Source organism: Vulpes lagopus, chromosome 8 (assembly GCF_018345385.1).
Source record: "Vulpes lagopus strain Blue_001 chromosome 8, ASM1834538v1, whole genome shotgun sequence".
Classification (NCBI taxonomy): domain Eukaryota; kingdom Metazoa; phylum Chordata; class Mammalia; order Carnivora; family Canidae; genus Vulpes; species Vulpes lagopus.
The window spans coordinates 62,259,510-62,277,508 of record NC_054831.1 but is presented as its reverse complement, the minus strand read 5'-3'; the positions used below and the strand labels follow the sequence as shown (position 1 = coordinate 62,277,508).

At 34.7% G+C, this 17,999-nt stretch overlaps 1 protein-coding gene and 1 long non-coding RNA gene across 3 annotated transcripts in view; both read left to right on the top strand.

The window, feature by feature from the left end:
• The window catches only part of NEBL (nebulette), a 344,404-nt gene that overhangs the window by 212,177 nt on the left and 114,228 nt on the right, over window positions 1-17,999 (top strand). The gene's annotated exons all lie outside the window — the stretch shown is intronic.
• LOC121496571 overlaps window positions 1-17,999 on the top strand; it is a 50,342-nt gene that overhangs the window by 28,079 nt on the left and 4,264 nt on the right. Inside the window, exon 3 of the long non-coding RNA XR_005989270.1 lies at window positions 5,732-5,920. This is a non-coding gene — a long non-coding RNA (uncharacterized LOC121496571). The remainder of the gene's footprint in view (window positions 1-5,731; window positions 5,921-17,999) is intronic.

The window sequence follows — 17,999 nt, the reverse complement described above, 5'->3', positions numbered from 1 at the left end:
ACTGGCCCAGACTCAGGGTGGGGAGGCTGTTCCCACTGTCAGCTTTCAGGGTTCATCACGCTCTTTTCCCTTGACCCTCGTGCTTCTTTGGGTTGTGAGTCTTGCTCTGTCTTTTGGACATAAAGACAATTGATAGGGAACCAAAATTTTTTTTAAAAAAATTGGGGGACCCTATTTAGGACCTTTGCCTACTCTATTTTTATAAGTATATGTGTGTGAGTTTGTGTGTGTGTGTACAAATATAGGAGGGCAGGGATATGTATGTATATATGGGGATGTATAAGTATAGCAGTGTGCCTGTTCCTGAATTGGTCAGAGTTCAGCAGAAAACAAAGTCAACCCATGTGACAACAAATAAAGAGACTTTACTGAGGTTTGGGGATGGTTAAGGGAAAAGGCAGGCAAAAGACTGTGAGGTGTCCAGAGAGCCAGGGGGTCATGCTGAAGCACATGGAGAATTTGGAATGGTGTTGTAGTTGTGAGGACAAAGCTCCCACCAGAGGAGGGCACTCCAGGAGAATGGGTGAGGGGAAGAATACCCCTTCCTTTCCCTTCTCTTCCCTCTGATCTCTTGTCCCTACTTTCTGCTGGCCAGACTCAGACTAGTGCCTGCAAGGATGCCATGGAGATGCAGTGCTCAGGGCTCTCCTTATGGGACACAGCAGAGTGTGGAGGGGCTGAGTTGGAGGCAAATGGAGACTAACCAGGTGTGTGTGTGTATGTGTGTGTGTGTGTGTGTGTGTGTGTGTGTGTGAATTTGTTCTTTCCTTAAAATTGAAGCAAGGTTGGTACACAATATTTCATTAATTTCAGATATGCAGCATAGTGATTCAATGACCTAAATGTTAGGCTGTGTTCCCCATAAGTCTAGCTACCGTCTGTCACCAGACCATTGTATTAAAATACCATTGATTATATTCCCTACACCGGACCTTTCATTCCCATGACTTATGATTTATTCATTCCGTAAATGGAAGGTTATACCTTCCACTCCCCTTCACCATTTTGTCCATCCCTCCACCACCATCTCCTCTGGCAAATAGTTTGTTCTCTGTATGTAATAGTCTATTTGTTTTGTTCATTGGATTCCATGTATAAATGATACCATATGGTATGTGTCTTTCTCTGTCATATTTCACTGAGCATCATACCCTCTAGGTCCATCCATGTTGTTGCAAATGGCAAGATCTCTTTCTTTTTATTGCTGAGTAATATTCCATTACATATATATATAAAATCTATAAATACATATACAATTGTATATGTAAATTATATGCAAAGTATATAATTATAATAATATAATATACGTACATACCACATCTTTTCTATTTATCTGTCAGTGGGCACTTAGATTGCTTCCATATCTTGGCTATTATAAGTAATGCTGCAATGTACATAGGGGTGCATATATCTTCAAATAAGTGTTTTCATCTTCTTTGGGTAAATACCTAGTAGTGGAATTACTGGCTTGTATGGTATTTGTATTTTTAAGTTTTTGGAGAACCTCCATTCTGTTTCCCATAGTGGTTGCACAAATTTACACTCCTTACCAATAGTGCACATGGACTCCCTTTTCTCCACAATCTTGCCAACATTTGTTATTTTTTGTGTTTTTGATACTGGCCATTCTGACAGGTATAAGGTGATATCTCATTGCAGTTTTGATTTGCATTTCCCTGATGATGAGTGATGTTGAATATCTTCTCATGATCCTCTGTATTTCTTTGGAAAATGTCTATTCAGGTCCTCTGCCCATTTTTTAATTGGATTATTTGTTTCTTTAGTGTTGGGTTGTATTAGTTCTTTCTAAGTTTTGGATGTTAACTCCTTAGTGGATATATCATTTGTAAATATCTTCTCTCAGCTGTCTTTTTGTTTTGTTGATGGTTTCCTTCCTTGTGCAAAAGCTTTTTATTTTGATGTATTCCCAATAATTTATTTTTACTTTTATTTTCTTTGCCTAAGGAGACATCTTAGGAAAATGTCATGAAGGCCAATGTCCAAGAGATTCCTGCCTATTTTCTTTAAGGAGTTTTATTGTTTCAGACCTCACATTTAGGTCTTTGATTCACTTTGAGTTTATTTTTGTGTGTGATGTAAGAAAGTGGCCCAGTTTCATTCTTTTGCATGTAGCTGTTTGATTATCCTAGCACCGTTTGTTGAAGAGACTATGTTTTCCCAATTGGATCTTCTTGCCTCCTTTGTCATAGATTAATTGACTGAAGAAGCACAGATTTATTTCTGGGCTCTCTATTCTGTTCCATTGATCTTTGTGTCTATTTTTGTGGCAGTACCATACTGTTTTGATTACTACAGCTTTGTAATATAGCTTGAAATCTGGGGGGGCATCTTTTAGTGGCGGGCATCACATACTCAAGATGGGTTTATTTTTCTAATTTAACCTTAGACCTGAAAACTTTGCCATGGATTAGCAGTACTATGTATTCTCTTATCAGTTTAGATAAAATCTTAACGTTTGTTTCCAGAATTAAAATAAGGAACAAATTCACTTCTCAGTGATTATCTCAGATTGTTCATGAAGATAGATTGAAAATAATTTTTAAAAGATTTTGTTTAGGGGATCCCTGGGTGGCGCAGCGGTTTGGCGCCTGCCTTTGGCCCAGGGCGCGATCCTGGAGACCCGGGATCGAATCCCACGTCAGGCTCCCGCTGCATGGAGCCTGCTTCTCCCTCTGCCTGTGTCTCTGCCTCTCTCTCTCTCTCTCTGTATGACTATCAAAAATAAATAATAAAAAAAATATATATTAAAAAAAAAAATAAAAGATTTTGTTTATATATTCATGAGAGACACTGAGAGAGAGAGAGAGAGAGAGAGAGAGAGAGAGAGAGAGAGCCAGAGACACAGGCAGAGGGAGAAGTAGGCTCCATGCAGGGAGCCCAACGTGGGACTGGATCCCGGGTCTCCAGGATCCTGCTCTGGGCTGAAGGCGGCACTAAGCCACTAAGCCACCCGGGCTGCCCTGAAAATAATTTTTAAAAAATCTTTTGATTACCAGTTTTTACTGGGTTGTCATTACTTCTAGACATCTTCAGTGGACAGAGCCAGTCAAACACATTTTTTTTTTAGAAAGACAAAAATATGCCATTTACAAAATGACAACCTTGTTGGTATCAAATATAGTGAATGCAGCATGGCAAAATACAAAAAAGAATTCTTTTCTGTGTGGTTATGCTACTTAAACTAATGTATAGTTAGGCCCATTTATTTCAGTTTGATTTTGAATTTTATAGGTTGCATTATTTTTGTCTTGAGTTATTTATAAATATGAACTATATAAAATGTTTACATGATTTTCCAAAATTAAAATATGAAGTGAAATATATTGGAAGAGATCTCACTTTTAACTCCACTTCTTCCTTCTTGTTCTGTACTTTTCTTTCATAAACATTATTCTGTTTTCTCCTTTTTATGAGTTTTGGTTTATCTTTTATTTAAAAATATGTAAGCAGCTGTATTTATATAGCATATATTCTCTTTCCAATTCAGTTGGAAACTAAAATTCAGTATACACTTTTCTGTACTGTGCTTTTTTCCTTTCTATCCTGGAGAGCACTCCAGAGCAGTAAGTGTATGGAGATCTGCCTTATGGATTGGTAGTTCCTTTTTGTGGCTATGCTATAGTTTATTTAGCCAGTCCCTAGTTGATGGATATTTTGCTGTTATTAGTCTTGTAATGAATAGTCTTATATATATATCATCTCCTACTTTTTGCCAGTACTTTTTGGGAGTCGATTTTTATAAGAGGAACTGATGGGTCAAAATTTAAATTTTGTAGATATTGCAAAGTTTATTGCCATCAGAGTTGAATAATTTTGTGTTCCCAACAATAATATACAAGAGGGCCAATTTCTCCACAGTATCACTATCAATTTGTAGACTTTTGGAGTTTTTAGTAATTTGAAAGGTAAAAAAATGGGGCCTCATGTTTGAATTTGTATTTCTCTTATCATTAGCAAAGTTGAGCATCTTTTCTAATGCTGAAGATCCTTTGTATTTCTTTTTCCATGAACTGTACATTCAGCTTTTGTCCATATGGAGTTGTTGATCTTTCCTTCTGAATTTTTAAAAGTTCCTTTTATTGGGGCTGTTTTTCCTTCACTATCTGTTGCAATTACTACCCTCCAACTATGTTTATTTTGCTTATAGTGTTTTATTTTTATGTGCAAATTTTAGATTATTATTTATGTTTATTTTTATGTAGTCAAGTTTATTTTTATTTGGCCATTCTTTTCCCCATTGGTTCTGGATTTGAGTTAGGAATGATTCCCTCAGCCCAGTTATAAAGTAATCCCTCCCTGTGATCTTACACAGTTTCACATTTTACATTTATTTATTTTTAAAATATTTTATTTATTTATTCATGAGAGACAGAAAGAGGCACGGATATAGGCAGGGAAGAAGCAGGCTCCCGATAGGGAGCCTGATGCAGGACTCGATCCCAGGACCCCGGGATCATGACCTGAGGCAAAGGCAGATGCTCAACCACTGAGCCACCCAGGTGCCCCCATATTTTACATTTAGATCTCATTTAGAATTTATCTTGGTGTGAAGCTTGAGGAGTGGAACTAATGATATTTGTTTCCCAAGTTGTTTTAACATTGCTTATTAAGGCATCTGTCTTTTCCCCACTGACTGGAATGCCCTTTATTATATGCACTTGGGTCTGTCTCTGGACCGTTGATTCCATGCTATGTCTGAATGCTCCAGCACACAGTTCTAATAATAGAGGATTTATAATAAGTGTTAAAAATATCTTTTTAAAACAAAAGTCATGGTGACATGATTTCTGTGTTTATAAAAACATAAAGTGTGAAATGGAAGCATTTTTAAAGATAAACCATGCGTGGGCTACATTTATTATTTTTTTTGCAAAGAAGGGAAGCAGGGCTTACGGAGGTTATACAGACTCATCCAGCATCACCAGAGGGTCAACAGTGGGACTGGAACCCATGTTTTCAACCAGCACATGATTTTCTCATGAAGATATGATTTTCCTCAGAATTTATGGGTGATCAGTCTCTTAGCATGGATCTAGGTCCAAGTTGGATGTTTTCTCTTGCCACAAAACGTTTTCTTAGTTTTGAATATTTAAAATAATACATGATTTAGTTTATTTTTAGTGATAATATATGCATTTTAGAACATTTGGAGAACCCAGATATTGACCCCCAGAAGTGTGTATTTTATTTAATTATTTCCACAATTTTTAAATGCATGGCCTTTTGCTTTATTATGATCATGTTAAGTGGAAACAGTTTGAAGAAAATGAAAATAATATTAAGGATTTATTTAAGTGCACTGATCAAAGTGCTTTAACTACATGACTTTCTTTAATTGTCACAAAACCCAACTAGGGATGCAATCTTTATTATTTTAGTATTGCTGATAAGGAATGCTTGGCTCTCAGAAGTTAAATAATTTGACCAACCTCACAAAGAGAGCAGGTAAATGATAGAGCTTGGATTCTAACTTGGTGTTTAACCCTGGTACCTATATCATAACCACTGTTTTCATTCTATCCTGTGTTGATCATTTTGGATTCTATTATTTTATTAATACATTAGCAGAAATGATTGTCTTTGTTTCAGTGAGCATATTAAATTCCGTTTATAATATCACCTTTCTTTAACACAATGAAATTGTTTATACCAGGCTGTAAGAGGAGGAGGGAAGTTAAAAATATTTTTCTTGTTTTTTTTTTTCCTTCAGATATTAATCACAAGATCGATGCATCTACACAAATATGGGTCTTGAAAAATAAAGTGGAATAATTCTGGAGAAGGCCAGTGTGAGAAAGAAAAACATAACCATTTTATAGATATGTTTGCTGCTCAGGCATTTTACATGATGTCCAGAGGGAGTTTCTTTTCCTATGTTGTCTTAACATCCTCCCTGCAGGTTTGTTTATATCAAAATTTGCATAACTACCTTGATTTTTTTTCCAGCCTTTGCTGGATCCAGATTGTTCCAAATTCCGAATTAGAGATGAGATATGCTATACATAGTGATGTGTGGCTGAAGTTGTTAATAGTTTGAAGCTTGATGTGCAATCAGAAGTAAAAAAGTAGCCATTTCCTAAACTGTCTCATACTGCAAACCAGCTCAGCAATATACATTCCAGTGTTTACCTTAGTTGTGACATGAATAGACATATCAGTAAGAAGATGAAAACTTTATAGCCACTTTACATTTGTTTCCTTGGAGAAATGGCGAAGAGGACATTTTGAAGAGAGAAATGAATTAAATGTATGAGGGCCAGTGTGAAATTACATTAGTGACCATTATAGAGGACAGTGTTCTGCTGGCAGCATTTGAAGTGCAATTTTGCATGTGTCTGTGGGCTGGGAGACCACAAATAGTAGACTTTGGATTGACAAGCTGATTTTTAATTTTGTAAAAAGTTAATGCTCTGCTTAAGGTGTACTTTGGAGTATTAAGGTAAACCAGGGTAGTTCCTGTCATCAGGAGGTTTATAATTTAGTGCACTGAATTCATCCTTTTCACCATGCCATTCCTATCAGTAAGTAAAAGCCTGAACTCATTCCCCAGTATATTTTATATTTATTTATAAATTACATACATGTGCTTCTGTAGATCCACAAATTACTAAGTTTTCTTTCTTAAATTTTAAGACTAAAAAAAATAATAGTTGGCATTCTAATAATTCTTCCTGAAGATCATTGCAGTGTGAGATGCATATACTGTTTCAAATATCATTCCTTTGTCTGTCTAGTGGCGGAGAAGAAAAACAGTCTGTTGTCTTAAGGAGCTTCAGTTGGGAACACATTTTATCCCTAAACAAGGAAGCTTTTAGGGAGTATTTGGAAAATTAAATTGTTTTCTTCAGAGCTGCCTAAGAAAGATTTCATAAGACTCTAGGTATTCCTACATTTTAAATTTTCTATGTTTAAATTTGATTTTCCTTCTATTTCCATTCCTCCTTTGCGGCTGTTCCAGTATTGTTACGTTTCAGAGTTGTATAGACTAAGAAGCTGGGAACCCCTTAAGCAACAGTTCTTGCCTGTCATTTTCAAATTCTGACATTTAGTAATCTGTTCTCATCAAACATCTTGTCGAACTAGATGACTGGTTAATCACCTTATGATTCATTTTGTTTCACTTCTCACCTAGGAAATAAAAGGCTAGCTAGCTATTTCTAAAATAAGGGATGACTTAGTTAATCAGGATTTATCACAGACAGTCTTTTATGTCTTACTATGCTATATAACTAAGTGATAAGGTTATAATAACATTTGGAAATGAGTTTTAGTTATTATGTTTTTAATAGAATGTTCATTTACTATACAGGGTTTCTTAGACTACTTCTTAGCATCTCATTGAATATAAATATGTTCTGTTAGCTTGCAGATAAGATTTAAAACATCAACCTTAAAATTTTCAAAGCTTAGTGCTTTGTATATGTAACTGTCTTAAAAGTATTTTTTTGTGAAATATTATTATAATGATAGGTTCATGTATTTCCATTTATTAGATCCCTGCTCTGTAATATAAAGAACTTTTATTATAAAAATCTATAAAAAGTAAATCTTGAGAGCTAGAATCATCAGTTTATATTAAATTTATTATTAAAATTGTCTTCATAATTTGAAAATTGCCATTTCCATTATTTTTACTCTCTCATACATTTCTTTCAAGTTTTGAACATCTTTCTGGGTGAGTAGGTTACCTATTCTAGCTCAGAATCTGATTAGATTATCATTAAATTCAAAACCCACAAGAGGACATTATGTTAATAAATCTTGAAAATTAAAAGGAAATGAACTTTTGAAAGAAATATGTAGACTTCCAAAATAGACACTGGAGGAGTTAGAAAAGCTGAGCAAAGCAATAACCAAGGAAAACACTGAAAAATATTATGAAATAATTAGCTTTTTAAAAGGCTCCTGTCCCTAAAATTATCTTAGGGATGTTTCATTCCAAGGAATGGCTAAAGGAAAAAAGGATACATAGGAAGGATATGGGATAATATAGAAAACAGTTCCAACAAGGAGGGTTAAATTCTTGTAGGGTTTGTTTTGTACGGTTCTTTGTCTCTGCTTTTTTCTGAATACAGGGTTTCTTAGACTACTTCTTAGCATCTCATTGATAAACAGCCACCTGTCTGCCTGGCCTTATACCTGCCTAGCCTGATAGCCCTAGTATTCACCACCATTTGATTGTCTATACCTAAATGTCTCCTCGTTCAAACTCACAAACACACTCATTAGTCACTGGATGGCCAGTGCATTTCCTTTCCCCAAGCGTAGTGTCTGCTCCTGGTCTAATGAGCTATGGCTGGGTAGTTAGGTCATGTGATTTGCAGTTTGCTTATAAGAGCCACTAACCTGAACATTGTTCACACAGGTAAATTTATTGACATGTCTAATGTAGCTTTATCATTGAGTCTATCCTATTTTCAGGGAAGTAGGTACATAAAATTCCAAAGGTATGTAAATTGGCTTAGAACTCAAAAAAGGTAATAGCTTCCAAAGAAAATTCTAGTTCAGGAACCTAAAAGGCTCTAGTCATGAACATAAATGTGCATTATTATATACATATTGTTATATAAACAAATGCTATGAAATCATACTCATCTTTTTTTAAAAGGAGGGGCAGGGAGAGGGGCAAAGGAAGAGGGAAAGAGAATCTTAAATAGGCTCCATGCTTGGTTCAATGTGGGACTTGATCTCACAACCTTGAGATCATGACCTGAGCTGAAATCAAGAGTCAGACAATTAACTGACTGAGCTACCCAGGGCTCCTGAAATCATATGCATTTAAAGAATAATCTACCAAGAGCAAGTAATATTTTACCCAAGAATGCAAGGTTGGTTAGATATTAGGAAATATATCAGTATCATAACATTAATATGCTGCTGATATTAGTCAAAAAGTCAAGTAAGAAAAGCTACATCTAATGCTGAAAAAGAATTTGATAAAATTTGACAATTCCCGATACAGTATTTCAAACACTTGGTTTTTATGCTTTGTGCTATTTCCAATAAACTGTGAACATCTGTCATTTTTATCACCAGACAAGAATATGTAAATGGTTTTAAAAGCACCTTTGGGAAGATAATAAATTTGTTTGTATTCTAACTTCCTACCTCATATAATGGTGTCTCAATAAATATTTTTAATGAAGTATTCCATTAAAACAAAGTAGTCTAGCCTTTGAGAATTGGTAAGAAAACAGAAAAGAGAAAAATTTTTTTCTTGTCTCACAGGAGACCTTGTTTTAGGAATGTACAGCATCATTTTTTCTTATGTCCAGCGTGAACCATCATCAGTGTCTTTGGAGGAAATTTGCCATTTTTTAAGAGATGCCTTTGAAACTTGTCCACTTTGCTTTCTCCACTACTTGCCTGTGGCTCCCTGAACTCGGACCCCTGTCCCTGAGTTGAGCCAGTGCCCTACTCTGACCACCGTACACACCTAACTGATGGCTTTCCTCCACCTGAACAACTCCACCTTGTACTCCACGTGCCGTGCCTGAGCCCACATCCCTTTCTCTTCAAACAACTCAAAATACCTTAGAATGGCCTTTCGTTCTTCACATCTTGTCTTGCTCTGCCTACGTCTTTATAGTGTCTCTCAAATATTTACCTTTGTCAACTTCATGACCCCGGTCTTGGTCTTTATTTTTGGTGTGGGCTGTTGTTTTTGCAGAAATCTTCTGATATTCTGTCCCCTTTTCCTGTCGTTGCAACTAGATTAATCTTTCTATAGGGGATTTGCATGTCATGCCTCTGCTTCAAACTTTAAGATGCAACATTTCTGTTGGAATTATATATAAAATGGTTGGCTTGACATTTGCAGCAGTCCTGCTCTGCCTTTTATGTATTCGTTCCTCCTGAATCTCCTCTACGCACGATGAACTTACTTCTCATGGAGACCATCATATGGCTCTTCTGCTATCTTCGCTTATGCTCTGTCCTCCATGCTTCCTTTCTCACTTGAAATATTGACTCATCTTCATAACGTGAAGATCAAAGGCAGGGTTCCTTGATTAGAGTCTCCTTGAAATTTCTGATTTCTTCCATCTTCTAAACCTCACAGCTCTCTGTAATTCTCTAATGGCTTTAGTATACTCTTTAATTGCCTCATCCCTGTGAAAGGCTAGATTTCATTCAGTTTTATTTCTTGCAATGCCTAACATGGTCATTTATACGTAGTAGTTCAAATATGGATATTTTGATTTAAATACTGAATTATTTGAAAATACTATATAGACGGGCAATATACATTTGTATTTCAAATGTAACAATGTCATTGATCGACTCTGCTTGTAAGCCACAGTCTCCAAGTATTCCTTTGGGAGGTGGTAATAGAACTGCAAATATTAAACAGAACTATTATAAAATAAAATTGCATTGGTCATGTAGTTTATTTTGAAAAAGTGATTTTTGTTTTTTCATGTTCACATTCATATTTACAGAACTAAAATATTATTGGGGTGGAGAATAATAAAACTTAGTGTTATAACCTTGAGAGAGAATGTTAATTAAATTGAGGGACAAAGAAAGGGACAAATGCTTAAGATAACAATTTCTTGCCCCATTCGTGATGACATGAAAACTTTATTTTCTCATATTGAATCAAACTGCCAAGAAACTCTTGCAGCAGATTGAATGGTATGATAAATATCTGCTTTTTAGAGCTTTGGACAGTGTCATTGCTTGAAAAGCAAGCTTGAACTCCCCATGAGATCACTGTGGAGATAAATGCTTAAAAGCTTTTCAAAGCCATACTCTTGGCTCTATCAGAATTTAATTTCCCACTGATTATGTTTATATAGATTTTGGAACACATACCCACGAATATACTCAGCATAGCTATATCACTGATGATTTCCCATGCCTTGGGAATACATCCCTACTTTATGTGCACATGGAACCCACTTATACTTTTATATATATGGATACCTTGAGTTAATACTCTAGCTTTTAGACTAGGCTATGAAAATGTCCTTGTGGTTGTTTAAAGGCTGTGCCTTTGTAACAGTTAAAAACAATATGTTTTTGTGGGAATAGGTTTTATAAATATCCTATGCTTTATTAGCCATTCGGCCATACCTGGTTGGTCTCTGACCTGTAGTCAAAATGCAAGGGACGTTTTTAAAGTAGGTTCCATCATAGTGTCAAATACTCACAATGGGTTTATGTGGTGAGGGGATGCATAAACATACAGAAAATATTGGTTCCAGTCCTGTTGATGTTACTTTTAAGCAAATTACTCTACCATTTTTGAACTTCAGTTAGGGATCCTGGCAGTATTTACTTTCTAGAGAGTTTATGAATATGCCGTGACATAAGATACATAAGGGACTTAGCACAGTGTCTACTATTCAATACAGGTCACTTCAGTTCCACTTCTACCAAAAGCAAAAGTGAGGTGTTTTTCTTTTAAAATTTATTTATTTATTCATGAGAGACACAGAGAGAGAGAGAGGCAGAGACATAGGCAGAGGGAGAAGCAGACTCCCTGCAGGAAAGCTGATGTGGGACTTGATCCCAGGACCCCGGGATCATACCGTGAGCCAAAGGCAGATGCTCAACCACTGAGTCACCCAGGTGCCCCAAAAAACAAAAGTGATTTGATAAAAGAATTTGTTGATTGGTGGTGTTTTTATCTTTGAACTCTTTGTACCACAGCGATTAGATAAAGTTGGCGATCATACAATTGCAGAACCCAATTGCAGAAGACGGATATAATTCTTTACAGATGGGAAAACAAAAGAACCAAAGACTTCAAATGAAACACTTGCCACCACAGGGCAGGTCAATAGCAGAGGGGGTTTCAAACTAAGATGGTGGGGCTCCTCCTCCTGTGGCCACTGCTCTTTGCACTCCACATACAGGATGTGGGGCTTCCAGCCTCACTTTTTTCCCCCAATGCTGTTCTGTGATTAAGGTTCATTCAGTGAGGAGCTAGTGGGCTCCTAATCTCTTCTGTGCTTGGTCATTCTTGCCTGGTCAGCCAGAGTGTTTTTGTCGGACGAGAGAACAGTATCAGGTGCTATTGTCAATTCAGTGTGGAACACAATCTCAGGCATGTGTCCTTTTTTTAGTAGAATATAAAGAACTTGAGCAGAAGCCTCATTGTAACATAGCTCATGAGTCAGTTATCATCTTTGTCAAATCATCGCTTCACATTCAATCCCTGATCCTGTCTCTGAAATAGAAACATCATAAAAGCCTGGAATGTACTGTAAAAGATACAGATACATTTTTGATGGTTTTGCAAATTAGTTAGTCCTTATTTCATAAGCCTTTAAATTTTTGAATATTTAATCAAATATAAATTTGTTTAAAAAGAACATTCACTACTGCTGTGTTTTTAGAAAAGTAAAAAAAGAATTAGTACAATACTGAATGTAAGGTATAATAAAAAGATAAATAAAGCACTAATTAAAGCATAAAACTGTGTGTAATTTTATTTATATAAAGTCTTCTGCAACTGTATCCCAGAAGATTAGATTTTATCGTATAGATAATTTACCCCTTTACAGGAACTTTTGTATTTTGAGTTGTCCACACTTAATCAGCAATCAAGATGACATCTTTAAAAAAAATCTTGTTAAGTTTGTTAATAAGCAAATCTAAAGCTATTGTAATAAGTTTTTAAGAACCCATATATACAAATGTTTTAATATATGATAATACAATTTAGCTATTTATTCTGATTAAATTAAAATCTGAGGTTTCCCTAACTCATGACTATTTATACAAGAGAAAGTAAACATCATAAAGAATAATCAAAGGAAATACATGTATAGTGATTTTTAAATCTTAAAATAAGAAACTAAGTACAGCTTTGATCAGATGCACATGTGCTATTTCTGCAGAAAAATTACTTCATAGGGTTAAAGTAGTTGTCTGGTATCAAGCTTAAAATCTTGAAAAAAGATGTCCTTGCCACTTCATTAATGTATGTCAGCAAAAATACCTCCTTTAAAGCAAACTTTAAAGTAAAAATTTTGACACAAAAGAGACTCTCATAGTGAGATTACTCTTTAAGAGTTCACTTTTATTGGACAGGTTGTCATAGAAAACCTTGAAAGTAGCTATTCTGTGCTTTACAAAAGGTTCGATTTACAAGAAATGGCCAGAACACATACATTTAAAAAATAAACGATCTTGTTAAACGAACTTTTAATTTTCAGCTCAGCGTGCGTGTAAGGCCAGCATTTCTTTACTACAATTATCATTGTCATTTTATTTTGAGATGAATTTTTTTCCTAATATTCTAGTATAAATCTAGAATTGGTTTTTCGGCAAATTATTTTTACGGGTTTTATGTAAATCAGGGAATGTATACTCTAAAAGTCACTAATATCACGCTATTTTCAGTGAATACTTAAATATTCTGAATTTTTCAGTGCTTTAAAAATTTTTATTGAAGCATGATTGACATATTACATTATATTAGTTTCAGGTATAGTACATGCTGATTCACTATTGGTATACACACTGTGAAATGATCACAATAAGTCTAATTAACATCCATCACCATACATAGTTACAAAAAATTTTTTTCTTGTGATGAAAACTTCTAAGATTTACTCTCTTAGCAAATTTCAAATATGCAATACAGTATTATTAACTGTAGCCACCATGGTGTATATTATATCCCTGTGACATATATTTTATAGCTGGAAATTTATACTTTTTGATCCCTTTCACTCATTTCACCTACCCACCCCCCCACCCCACCCCCACCTGCCTCTGGCAACCGCCAATAATCTGTTCTCTGTGCCTAGGAGCTTGGTTTGGTGGTTTTTTTGGTTTTGTTTTGTTTTTTATATTCCATATATAAATGAGATTGTATGCTATTTTTTTCTCTAGTATTTATTTCATTTAGCATAATACTCTCAAGATCCATCCATGTTGTCATAGATGGCAAGAATTCCTTCCTTTTTTATGGCTGAATAAAATTCTTGTGTGTGTGTGTGTGCATGTGTGTGTGTATATGTGTGTGTATGTGTGTGTGTGTGTGTGTGTGTATACATACACCATATTTTCCTTATCCATTCATCTGTCAGTGGACACTTAGGTAGTTTCCATATCGTGACTTTTGTAAATAATGAACATGGGGGTGCAGATCTTTTTGAGTTAGTGTTTCTTATATTTTTTAGATAAATACTCAGAGATGGAATTGCTGGATCATATGGTATTTCTATTTTTATTTTTTTGAGGAAACTCTGTACTGTTTAAACTGTTACTTATTGATTCTTTTTTTAAATTGACTCATTTTAAAAGAAAACTCCCAAATCAAAAAAAAAAAAAGAAAGAAAACTCCCAAATCTTTTTTGGGTATCAAGGCAGCTCTGTAGAAAGGGTAGGATAGGCTCTATTTAAATGTCATAAAATCCGCCTCTTAAATTATTTTCCATTTCATTTCCTTCATTTTTGTGTGCAATATCTTTAATGTGTTTGAATCATCTTTAAATAAGAGTACCACAAACACAGACTTTATGATCTCAGGATATGGTGATCAGTAGAGAAAAAGTGTTTTCAAATAAATTTGAAATCTTATTCGTTAGCATGATTTCATCAACATACAGATACAGAACAGAAAGGCACTAGGGGCATACCTTGAAATGCTTATTTTAAAATTTGGAAAGTTAGTTTCTGAGGTTGACTGGCAGCCTTTGGCCCATATACTATGAGATGTAGGCTTTTATTATTGTTACTTATAGTGCTTCATGCTGCTGGCTCATGTCAGCTCCTCTGAGCCAAATGTGCTCATCCATCCATCCTTTCTTCCTTTCTTCCTTCCTTCCTTCCTTCCTTCTTTCCTTCCTTCCTTCCTTCCGTCCATCCTTCTTCCTTCTTTCCCTGGGAGAGATGGTTGTTAAATATCTTTTAGCTTACTACTGCTTACCATTAATGAATAAAAATCAGGAAAGCTTCTCAAAAGTTTCTGACAAGTCAGGATGCTCCTAATGCTTTCATTATTACCTGCTTTCTGTTGCTTCTGACTCCTGGGCAATTCTTGTTTTTACCAATCATAGGAACCCAATTGTCCCCATACCACAAGCACTCTTCCTTTAAATCACTGTCAGTAATGACAATTCCTTGGAAGGTGGAAATTGAAAACGATGATAGAAAATAATAATAATATCACTACCAGAAAGAAATAAAGGCCAGTGAATGTTCTGTTGTTCTATGATTCCATAGTTCTTACACAGATGGAAGCAGTACAGATTCGGTTTGGAATCTCTTAGTGTGAGAACTTGAGCAAGTTATCCACTCCTGGTCCAAGTGTCTCATCTGTGAAATGGAGGTTGTGAGGATTAAATGGGATTTTTATATATATAAAGTCCATAGTCAGAGTGCTTGGCATACAGTGATCACCCTTTTGTGCCCTCTCCTAGTACCAGGCAGGAAGTTTCTAAGAGTTCTTGATTGCCCTCCATTTTTGTATAGAGTTTAACTTTCTCCAGAATTTTCAGCAGAGCTTGGGTGAGGGATAGCACAAATACAATTTAAGTCCTTGGATATCGCTTTATGTAACAGTATTTTTAATTCAAAGCACTTCATTGCATTTGGATATTATTGAAGAATTCTAGTAGTGAAAAAAAATATCCATTTTTTGCTGGTTCCCTTGAGAAAAGAACAGAAATAAGCGATACTGTGTTTCCCTTCACTGCCCAAAGGCTTTTCTGTTGAGAATTTGAAATTTTAAAGTTTTTAATAGAAAAAAATTCATTTCAGTTAAAACACTTTTTAAAATGATCCATCAGTCTCTTTAGTAAAGCATCACTGTAATCTTGCTTTATGACATGGTTTAAAAAGAATTGATGTAGCCAAACTGATAAGCATTTGCTGGTGTGTTTTAAATTGGATTATATGAGTAAAAAAAGGGAGGACCTATGGAGGATATTTCACTATTTGGACTTTTTTGTATTTGGGTGGAGAAATAAAGAATATCTATTGTTTACTCATTTAATTATCTATTTATTAGATAGATAATTAATGAATATTTATCCTGGAAACTATTGGGACTTTAAATATGTCATTCTCATTAATGAAACAAGATAGCATTTTGAAAATACACCTTTGGTGAAGTTAATTAAAACATATAAAGAGTTAATTCATTATTTATAAGAACAATTTAAACCTTTAATAAAATACATTCCCATACAAAGGACTCTGATTTAAATAGATCTGGAAACTAAATTAGATTGCAATTTTATTGCTTGCTTATTAGGATTCTGAAATTCTCATCTTAAGAAGTTTAATATTAAATGTGTCCTTTCCACATTTATATACAATCAAAATGAAAAAGAGCTAATGATTTACAGTTTTATTACGTACAACTATACTGTGCAGTAATAGCCACTATCCAATAAGAGCTCATCTGAATTGAGATGTACTGCAAACGTAAGATTAAAATACACTGAATTTCGAAGACCTAGTATAAAAAAGTGTAAAATATCCCAGTACTTTTTATATTGATTACATGTCCAAATGATAATATTTTGGATACATTAAGTTGAATCAAATATGTCATTAAAATCAATGTAATACGTTCTTTTTTTTTAATGTAGAAACTAAAATATTTAAGATTACATATGTAGGTCACAATATATTTCTACTAGACAGAGCTGGTCCAGAGAATGAATTCCGAAATAGTTAAAACATAGATGGACATTGCTTAAGGGATGCCACTTTATTAGCAAATCAAAAATATGCCAAACATATTGGGTTTATGGAGGAAAATATCCTACACACAATTTGAGAAAAAAAAGGAGGATTGAGAAAACCATCTATAGATATAGAGTATAAAATAGGATAGAAAATCGTTATGTACAAAACTATTTGAATGTTGATAGAAGTTTTTTCAAACATACTGCTACTTTCTTGAAATATAGGTTTTATAAGTCCGATAAATTTCATCATAGTCTAAGGAAATTAATATTTTTCACTGAATATGCTAGTGAATTATCTTTATTATTATTTACTATGTGTATGTGTCTGTTTCCATTTATTTCACCAAGCACAAATATTTTTGTGTGCATTCTGTGGGCCAGGCACTATTTTAATCTCCTCAGATAATCAATGAACAAAACTGAAAAAACATCCCTACCTCTCTCTCCCATTTCAACTCAAGTACTCAGAAACTACCCTCAATATATGTTCAACTAGTTTTCACTATTCAAGGGGTGCCAATTGTTTTAACACATTACTCTATAGCTGTTTTAATTATACGTTGACTTTAACTATGATCCTATTTTGATTTTATGTTATATCTTGAGTTATACATGAAGAAACTCCATGGAAACAATTGAAGGAAGATGGAGAAATTAGTGCTTCAAAAGTTCTGAACTTGTGAGGATCAGTTGCGTTGTTTTCCCTGACTTACAACTATAATGAAATCATGATTTCAGGATAAAACAAATCCTTAGTGAACATAGGTATAGTAATTTAAATGCTTTAAGATTTCAGTAGAAACATTGCTATCACTTATTTAGGAAAGAGTAGGAAAAAAAATAGGTGGATTCCAATAATAAACTTGTAATTGTAGAAATATGACAGTGTGAAATTTACATTATAAACACATTTAACATACATTCCAATTTGAGGGGAGAATATATAAATAACACACATCGGGGTGTATATGTATAACAGACATTTTCCTTGAATATTTTTCTTCATTAAATTAATAAATCTGGGAGTGATTTCTTCACTGTGAATTTTTTTTTTAAAGATTTTATTTATTTTCTCATGAGAGACACAGAGACAGAGAGGCAGAGACACAGGTAGAGGGAGAAGCAGGCTCCATGCAGGGAGCCCATGCGGGACTAGATCCTGGGACTCCAGGATCAGGCCCTGGGCCAAAGGCAGCCGCTTAACCGTGGAGCCACCCAGGCGTCCCTTCCCTGTGAATTTTCATAGATTCCAGATACACAGCATATTTCAATTGGCTAATGGTAAGATAAAGAGATAGAAATTAAATTCAAGGCATATGA